The following is a 10528-nucleotide window of genomic DNA, read 5'->3' as shown; positions in this document are numbered from 1 at the left end:
GCTCTAGCCGTCTTCGTTGGTGAAGGTTCAGTTCCTTTTGTATCATCAAATACTTTAGACTTTTATGGTTGGTGAATACTCGACATCTCTCGCCATACAAATGGTGTCTCCAAATCTTCAGTTCGAACACTATGACAGCTAACTCTAAGTCATGAGTTGGATAGTTTTTCTTATGCGGCTTCAGTTGTCTCAAGGCATATGCTATTACCTTGCCTTCTTGCATGAGCACATATCCCAATCCATTCAAGGATGTGTCGTTATACACTATGAATTTTTTTCTCGGTTCTAGTTGCACTAAAATTAGAGCTTTAGTCAACAACGCCTTTAGTTTCTCGAAACTCTGTTGGCATTTTTCCCTCCATTCGAACTTAACATCTTTCTGTAGTAACCTCGCCATCAGAGTAGCAATCATGGAGAATTCTTTAATGAATCGTCTGTAGTAACCTGCTAAGCCTAGAAAGCTTCTAACCTCAGATACATTCCTCGGTGGTTCACACTCAACAATAGCCGAAATCTTACTCGGGTCAACTCTAATTTCATCACCCTACACGATGTCTGATAAACCATAATATATACATATTTTTACCCCATTCTTGGCATATTTATGGATGATTTTTCCTTGGCTTCATTGAATTTGATACTCCTAATCCTTTAATTTCATGTTTTCTACTCAGGAGAGCTTAGGATAGCAAAAAGAGAGAGAAACGGGCCAAAAACGGACAATTTGGGCCTAAATCAGTATTTCACACGGTTTGACACGGCCTAGGCACTTCCACACAGGTGATCCACATGTCCGGGTGTGATACACGGGTAGACCACACGCCCGTGTGTCATGGTCGTGTTGACACTAAACCAAGTCAGAATTACACACGGCCTGAGCACCTTTACATAGGCGTGGCACACGGCCGTGTCCCTGTCTAGCCCAAGTCTAATTCTACTCAGAAAAGACTAATTTTGAGGGTTTGAAGGCATTCTAAAGTCTATATAAACACCCAAGAAGAGGATTGAAGGGGACACAGAGAATAGAAGGCAGAAAACACTCAAGAACAGCCATCGGGATCAGCTCATAAGGAGGATCTACATTAAGACTGAAGATTTCCATCCAATTTCCTGGAAGTTCTTTGGGTTTCTTTATGTTTTGTTGTTTTCCAATTTTTGAGATGTTTTCCATTATTATGAACTAAACTCCCTAAATACCTAAGGGAGATGAAACCTAAGATGAATCTTATTACTCTTTGAATTATATGATAAAAACTTGTTCTTATTCTTAATTGTGAGATTTAACCCTTGCTTTAATATTCCATGATATTAATTCAGGTTTTTGATGTGCTTCTTCAGTGGAGCAAAAGTCTCTGTTTAAGAGTAGATTGTTCATAATTAAGCAGAGTTGCATGCAATCCTAGAGATAGGACGACATAAATCTGCTAGATTAGAGTCAAATCTAATAAGGGAATCCATAAATCGAGTTAATGCGAAAATAGGGGTTTTAATTAGAAAGAGATTTCGATTAATCAACCTAGAGTCAATTGTTTTTAGTCTCGAGAGAGATATTAACATAAATCAGGTATTTCTACGGATTAAGTCAAGTGAATAAATCGTCTAATTCAACGGTAATAAGTGAAGCCTAGGTGGATTCTTCCTTGGGTATTGACTTCTCCATTGGTTTTCCAAAAGTATTTTCCAATTTTAATCTCTGTCGCAATCTTAGTTAGTTAGATAGTTAGTTTTAGATTAAAAATTCTCTTAACTGTTAGGCTAGATAATAAAAAGATAATAATTACTAGCACTTTTAGTCCCCGTGGATACGATATTTCCAGTCTCACCATAACTATACTACTGTTCGATAGGTGCGCTTGCCTTAGTCGAATTTTTACTTAGTTTAGCGACTATCAAGTTTTTGGCGCCGTTGCCGGGGACTAAGATATTAGGAACGCTTAATTTTTATTACTTTAGCCATGTTTTATTTTTATTGTACAATTTAATTTTGTTTTTGCTTTAATTACTAAATTTTCTTTTATTTACTTCTGGCAGGTTTTTATAGTTTATGACTAGAGGAAACCCATTAGGACCATTGCTTTTTGACAGTGAGATCAAGAGCACAGCTCACAGAAATCGAAGAGAAATAAGGCGAAGCCTACAATACATAGAGGAAGAGCAAGAGGACGATATCTGTACTACAACTGAGGAGATGCCTGATAATCAGAATATTCCGCTACGTCCTGTGGGTGCTGCAAATCCAGTAGATCAGAATCTTGCTCCTCGTACTATGTATGATTATGCTAAACCTAGTTTAACAGGAACTGAATCGAGTATAGTTAGACTTGCTGTTGCTACAAATAATTTTGAACTGAAACCTAACACGATTCAAATGATACAACAGTTTGTTTAGTTTGATGGTTTGTAGAACGAGGACCCAAACACTCATTTAGCAAATTTTTTGGAATTTTGCGACACTTTTAAGATTAATGGTGTTTCTGACGATGCCATTCGCCTTCAGTTATTTCCCTTTTCATTGAAGAATAAGGCTAAGCAGTGGTTGAACTCGTTACCACGGGGTCAATCACCACTTGGGAACAAATGACCAAAAAATTTTTACTTAAATATTTTTCACCGGCTAAAACGGCTAAATTGAGGAGTGATATCTCTTCTTTTGTGCAGATAGATCTAGAAACTCTTTATGATGCATGGGAGAGATACAAGGACTTATTGAGAAGCTGCCCTCACCATGGGTTACCTTTATGGCTCCAGGTTTAGACTTTTTACAACAGTGTGAACCCCTCAACAAGGCAACTTATCGATGTAGCTGCCGGTGGAACTTTAAACAAAAAAAACACCTGAAGAGGCTTATGAATTTATTGAAGAGATGTCACTGAATAACTATCAGTGGCAAGCCATGAGAATGAAGCTGACAAAAGCGGTTAGTGTTTTCAACCTCGACATAGTCACTATGCTATCTAACCAGGTAGAAGTTTTAAATAAAAAAAAAATTGATGGTTTGTATGGTTCTACTTAAGTACATCCAGTGTTGAGGTGTGATTCAAATGGAGGAAGAGTGCACAACACAGATTATCCATCCGTCAACCCTAGCACCGATGAGGAGCAAGTCCGCTATATGGGTAATAATTCTAGACCTCAAAATAATCCGTATAATAACACTTATAATGCAGGTTGGAGGAACCATCCCAATTTCTCGTGTGGTGGTCAAGGAAATCAAAAACCACAACATCCTCCAAGTTTTCAACAACCACCTTACCAACAAGAGAAGAAATTGAACTTGAAGAGATGCTCACAAAATTCATCTCGGTGTCAGAAACTCATTTTGAGAATATTGAAATAGCACTTAAGAATAAAAAAGCGTCGATTCAAGGGCTCGAAACTCAAATAGGATAGCTTGCTAAGTTGATCTTTGAAAGACCACAAGGTGGCCTACCAAGTAACACTGAAACTAACCCAAGGGAGCAACTTCATGCCATTACTATGCACAATGATGAAGGGTTAGTTGAATTTGAATCGAAACCAAGGCAGGACAATATGGAAGATAAAGGTAAGGTTGATGTAAGCAATGGTACACAAAAACTGGTAAGCAAAGAGTATAAACCTCGTGTACCATACCCTAAGGCGATAAGGAAAGACCACATGGACGAGCAATTTGGTAAATTCCTTAAATTACTAAAAAATTTTCATATTAACTTACCATTTATTGAAGCTCTTTCGCAGATACCAAACGCAGTGAAATTTTTAAAGGAGCTCTTGGCTAATAAATGAAAGTTAGATGATGCGTCATATGTGGAATTAAACGCAGTTTGCTCAGCCATTCTACAGAATAAGCTACCCAACAAACTGAAAGATCCAGGGAGTTTTACTATCCCTTGTTTAATTGGTAGTTTAAATATTAAAAATCGTTGGTTGATTTAGGCGCGAGCATTAATATCATGCCTTATAAAATGTTTAAACAACTCGGTCTTTGAAAACCCAAACAAACTAGGATGAGCATTCAATTAGAAGATAAAACAATTAGATTTCCTAGGGGTATTATTAAAGATGTACTTATCAAAGTTGATAAATTTATATTCCCAGTTGACTTTGTTGCTCTAGACATGGATGAGGATAGTGACGTACCTCTAATTTTAGGAAGGCCCTATTTAGCAACTGCTAGAACTATCATTGACGTTGGCATAGGTAAATTGATACTTCGTGTAGGAGATGACACGATTAAATTCGAAGCTCGTGATTCTGCTAAAATATCTAGTAATCAAGATGATTGTTTTAGTTCTGTTAATTTGACTAATGTTGCAACTCAAACTTCTTTGCAGGAGTCCCCTAGAAAGAACATGATGGAGCCACATTCTAGTCTATGTGACAAGAATAGACCGAGTCAGGAGGAACGAAGACTACAAATTGATGAACTAGATGAATGGTAGACACATGTCATGAAGAAACCAAAAGTACACGATGAATCACAGCGACACCACGATAAGTATAGGGATGAAATAAAGTAATTTAAGGTCGGGGAAAAAGTTTTGTTAGATGAAAAGGACCCTAGAATTGCTACTTCAAAGCTTAATACAAACAGAGCAATTCCTTTCACGGTATTGAATACTTTCCCATACAGTACAGTCGAGATAAATCATTCTCAATTCTGCACGTTTAAGGTAAATATTACTCGACTTCGACTTTATGTGGATTAGAATGGATAGTGAGAAAGAGGAGTCTCGACACCGTGATCCACCGTGACCATGCGAATGTAACACCCCAAACCCGAGACCATCGCCGATGTCGGACCCGAGGGGTTAACAAGCCAAGTTCACATGTTTTTGCCCACCAATTTGACACTTCCAGTCAGACTGGAAAACTGCGTCACTGTCGCCTTAAAAATCATATCTCGAGTTTCAAAACTCGGAAACTGGTTTCGTAAATTTTCCCTGAATTTAGACTCATATATCCATCCATGGATTTATTTCTAGGATTTTTGGTCGGGCCAATTGGTACAGTTTATTAGTTAAAGTTACCCATGTTACAGGGATCGACTGCTCTGACCTTCGCGCGGTATAACTTGAATATCTCTCTGTACAGGGCTTTAATGCTGGTGTCGTTTGTTTCTAATGAAACTAGACTCAAAATGGAATCTGTAAATATAAGGTATGTCTCCTAATTCTTTTGGATAATTTATAGTGAATTTTTAAAGTTGCGACAGGGAACCCAGAAACCATTCTGGCCCTGTCTCACAATAGCTTTAATATCTCTTAACCTGTAACTCCTATGACCATTTCGTTTCTTCCATATGAAAATAGACTCATCAAGGTTCATTTACATAGCTTATTCACTATTTAATTCCATTCCTATGAATTTTGGTGATTTTTCACATTCACGCCACTGCAGCTGGCAGCATCTGTTTTAAGGTAGGACTTACCTATTTGGTAGTCTCCTTGATTCAACTAGTCTTGCCATACATAGGTTCATATATGATCATTTTAACCATGCCAATGGCTGATCATATGACCAACATTCCCATTTCCAAGCCATAGCCACATCATGACACCAAATATATACATACAACCCACAATTAGTCTAAGTTCATGCTTCCTTTTCGAGCCATTTTCGCATGGCCGTACATACTTACATTACAACATATTTAACAAACAAGGGTAGTCCTATACATGCCATCTCAAGTTCAACCAAAATTTATACCAAAATGGAGGCTTGATAGTGTGGATGACTTCGACTTCAACGATCCCAAATCCGATTGCCTCGAGCGAAATCTAGAAAACCGAGAGCCAAAGCAACGGGTAAGCATTTTTATGCTTAGTAAGTCTCAAGGATATAATCAACTCTAATTACAGCAATACATTCACATAGCCAAATGCATCATTTCATTTGTACACATTCCTACTTCACACTTCATCATTATATAATTTCACAAAGTATCAATCAATTCAATAACTGAAATTCATTAGTCGATTGAGCGAATGTTGCTCAAACATGTCGACTTTCCAATGCACATATAACGTACCTTATCCTTTGGGCTTTTCGAGTGTGCTAATTGAATTCATTACAGCAACCAACACTCACCTCCAGCCCAAGATTCTTGAATATAACCGGATATAATCACGTGCACAAATGCCTTGGTCTTAGCCGGATAGAATAACTCGCACGAATGCCTTCGGGTCTTAGCCCGGATATAGCCACTAGCACAATTGCCTTCGGGTCTTAACCCGGATATAAATTCCAGCATAAATGTCTTCGGGGCTTAGCCCGGATATCATTCAATTTCTCATGCACACATACATCAATAATCATTGGACATACATATTTCATTTTCGTTACTAAGGCTCAAACACAATTATAATCATTAGCATATTCGCTTCGGACTTAGCCCGGTGGAATTCAAATACTCATACACATAATCAACAATCATACACATCCATATTTCATCTCACATAATTCAAGTAAGGTCACTTCTTGAGGACTTACCTCGGATGTTGTCGAACGGCTTTTTCGGCTATTCGATCACCTTTTCCTTCCCTTTGTCCAATTGTGGCCCTCTTAGCTCTTGAGCTAATTCAAACAAATTCAATTTATTAAAGCCTCATTGTGCTTGCTTATGGCCCAATATGACAAGGATTTTAAATGGTCATATGGCCACTCTTTAGCTTGAATACACAATGGTCATGCACATTTTATACTACATCAAGCAATTCAATACAATTTATTTGAGCATCAAGGAAATGCTAAGGCCTTCAATAGGCTACCCAAGGCTGAATATTCATGTACATGTTGAGGTCAATTTTGCACTTAATACCTCACAAAAACAGCATGCAATTTACTAATTAATGCTTTGCACATTGTGGCCCAAAACTTATAATATAGCATCAAGCACTTATATGTGTGCTAGGTCAATTGTGCTTGCAATTTCACAAGCATTCTTCCACATTTTCTTCTTTAAACCAATATATTCATCACTTAGTTCATAACCAAACATAATGTGCAATCATATATATGCATATATGAGCATGGCGAATTTTCAAGGTGTCCATAGCCATCCAAAACACAAATTTTTAACTAACATGCAAGAAGCATGAATCATGCTCAAGAATGCATCATGGCGAATATGACAATCATGCTCCTTTTCAACTTCAATCATGATAAAACAAAGAGAAAACTCAAAATCTTACTCATGAGTAGAAAATCCATCATTGCATGCATCATCATCAAGCTTCACACTTAGCACGCAATGGCTTTATCACCATAACAACTTTGGCCAAATACCATTTCCATGGCATAACAAAGATTTGAGCCATGGCTAACATGCACATCAAGTTAGCAACCAAGACATGCATGAAACTCCTAACACAACCTCATACATACCTTAATCTTGATGCAAACTTAGCCAAATCTCCTTCTAGATCTCTTCCAAACCAAGCATGAAGCAAAAATCCTCCCCTTTTCCTTAGTATTTTCGCCAAGAAGTGAAAATGGATGAGCAAAAATTTTCTTTTCTTTCCTTAGGACATTCGCCAAGAGCTATGGTGAAGGATGAACATTTTTTTTCCCATACTCTTATTTTATTATTTCTAACATGCACCACTAGCAAAACATGTTTAAGACATGTTTTCTTTTGCCCATATTCATCACCATGGTCGCCACTATAGTCAAATTTGGGGAATTTGACATGCAAGGACAACATTTCTAGTGTGCATCAATAGGCCACTTCCACATTTGCCTATCTCAATTCTAAATTTTCTCACACAAGTCCTTTCTAGTGAAATTCACCTTTATAACACTAAATCAATCATCAAAAAATGTCATACATGAATACTCACATATTATAGGCATCGAAATAAATTTTAAATTATTGTTATGCCTCGGTTTTGTGGTCCCGAAACCACATTCCGGCTAGGGTCTATTTTGGGCTGTCACAGCGAATGAGAGGTAAGTCGAGCTTAGACTCTAAATAAGCACTTATTGGGAGGCAACCCGAGCACTAACACCACTAACTAGTTTATTTTAGCTATTTTTTGTGTTTTTTATACAGGAACAGTGACCCACACGGCCTGGACACACGGGCGTGCCCTTGGCTGTATGGAAATAGGGCTAAAAAATTCCCAAGTATCGAGCCACACGGCCTTCGATAGATCAACACGATTGTGCGACACGACTGTGTGGACCACACGGCCTGGACACACGGGCGTGGCCTAGACCGTGTGAAAATTGAAGCTAAATTTTTAATTTTCAAACAAGTCAGAGAATTACACGGGCAAGGCACACGACCATGTGTTCGGACACACGGGTGTGTGGGATACTACACGGGTGTGTGAGAAGCGAATAAGGAAGCACACGGCCGTGTGAACCATACGGCCTGGACACACGGGCGTGTTCCTAGGCTGTGTGACGATTGGGCATTCAATTTTCGTGACAAACACGGGCTAAATTGGAGCCACATGGGCGTGTGACACAGTCGTGTGGCCCAACACGGGCCTCACACGACCTTGTCCCCTTTAAAACCCCCAACCCTAACTTTATTTTTGTCTTCTTTGTCTTCAATCTTTCCCTCCAAAACCCTAGCCGCTACAGCCCCCTTTCCCCCTACTCCGGCCACCACCTAGCCTCTCTCCTTGCTCTCTTTCTCTTCTTCGTTCCCTTCTCTTTCTTTCCTTCTCTTTTCTTTCTTTCTTTCCTCTTTCTTTCACTTTCTCCCCTCTCCTCTTTCTTCCCCATTTCCCTCTTAACCGAATAGCCACCCCCCACCCTCGGCCTCCTTCGCATTGCGTAGCTTGAACCCCCACCAGCTCCGACCGCGCCCTTCCGATTACCATAACCCACCGTTGGTACACTATGACAAACACACGAGGCAAGAAGACTACCGTCCTCGCTTCGAAAAAATGGAAGGGTCTTGGTGCAACCTCCTCGAGCGTCGCGACCGAAGTTCGCCACCCTTTGCTTCGATTATCGTCAGACCCATAGGACAACTTGTTTCAGCTTCTTCGAGTACGACCATTAGGAGTGGGCCGATGTATTGACTGGGCTGCCTTGGAGCAGGTCCAACTTGCCAACCTTGTTTGACTCCATCTCGCCACTGCCCTGTGGGATCGGTTCTTTTTGATTATCGAGCCCACCTATTCGGAGCTTACCTTGGAGTTTTGCACTACTTTCCATCTATAGCATGTGATGAATACCCATGGCAAGGCTCAGATCAGTAACACCCGCACTGAGTCCGATTATCGAGTCGAACACAAGGTGCACAGACTTAATTGTTTTCACAAATCCATAAAAAATTTTCCGACAAGCTGGTTATTGCATCGCTGCCGCCTTTAAAAATCATATCTTGAGTTTCAAAACTCGAAAATCGCTTTTGTAATTTTTCCCTAAACTAGACTCATATGTCCATATACTGATTTTTTCTAGAATTTTGGTAGAGCCAATTAGTACATTTTATTAGTTAAAGTCTCCCATGTTACAAGACTTCAATATCGATGCCATTTATTTCAGAGAAACTAGACTCAAAGAGGAATCTATACATATATGGCATGACTCCTAATTATCTCTGGTTAATTTATAATGAATTTCCAAAGTCGAACAGGGAATCCAGAAACTGTTTCGCCCTGTTTCACTAATACCTAAATATCTCTTAACATACAACTCATACGACCGCTTTCGTTTCTTCCATATGAAAGTAGATTCATCAAGGCTCATTTACATAATTTATTCACTATTTAATTCCATTCTTGCTATTTTTAGTGATTTTCACATCCACACCACTCGCCGCTGTCAAGATCTGCTTTCAAGGTAAACTTTACCTATTTCGTGGTTTCTATGGACCAACTAGAGTTTTGTCATACATAGGTCCACATATGATCATATTTAGCCATTCCAAGGGCTGATCATTGCCCAACACTTCCATTCCAGTCTATAGTCACATCATGAAACCATATATATATACATAAACACAAATGGTCTATGTGATGACCTTAAAACGACCCTATTCTAATGTGGTTTCGGGACCATTAAAACCGAGGCATAAAAATAATTTAAAATTTATTTTGATGCCTATAATGTGTGTTAACTCATGTGTGACATTTTGATGTTTTGATTTAGAGTTATAAATGTGAATTTCACTAGAAAGGACCTAGTAGTAAACTTTGAAAGTATGATAGGAAATGTGTGATGACTAGTTGATCATGCATGCAAAAATGAGGGTTTGCATGTCAAATTTCCCCATTTAAGAACTAGTGGCCGCCATGACAAGGGGATGGGCAAAACATGTCATGAAACATGTTTTGTAAGTGGTTTATGTTGGAATAAATAAAATAAGTTGTATGGTAATAAAGAAATAAAAAAAAAATGTGTGTGAAGGCTTCTCCCCCTCCCCTTTGCCGTGAGTTGAAGAAAAGCAAAGAAAAAAAAATTGTTCATCCTTTTTCACTCCTTTTGGCCGAAAATACTAAGGAAGAAGGAAGGAGTTTTGCTTCATGCTTGGTTTGGAAGAGGATTAGGAGGAGGTTTGGCCATACTTGTATCTAGATTAAGGTAT

General features: G+C 38.8%; 1 non-coding gene across 1 annotated transcript; it reads right to left on the bottom strand.

The window, feature by feature from the left end:
• Positions 1-2625: 2625 nt before the first annotated feature.
• LOC128294307 (small nucleolar RNA R71) lies at positions 2626-2732 on the bottom strand. Its single transcript, XR_008284620.1, has one exon. It is a non-coding gene; the product is annotated as a small nucleolar RNA R71 (small nucleolar RNA).
• Between the last annotated feature and the right edge of the window lie 7796 nt (positions 2733-10528).

The sequence above is a fragment of the Gossypium arboreum genome, chromosome 6 (genome assembly GCF_025698485.1).
Source record: "Gossypium arboreum isolate Shixiya-1 chromosome 6, ASM2569848v2, whole genome shotgun sequence".
Lineage (NCBI taxonomy): Eukaryota > Viridiplantae > Streptophyta > Magnoliopsida > Malvales > Malvaceae > Gossypium > Gossypium arboreum.
Note: the sequence above shows the minus strand (reverse complement) of the source record. Positions and strands in the feature narration are given on the sequence as shown.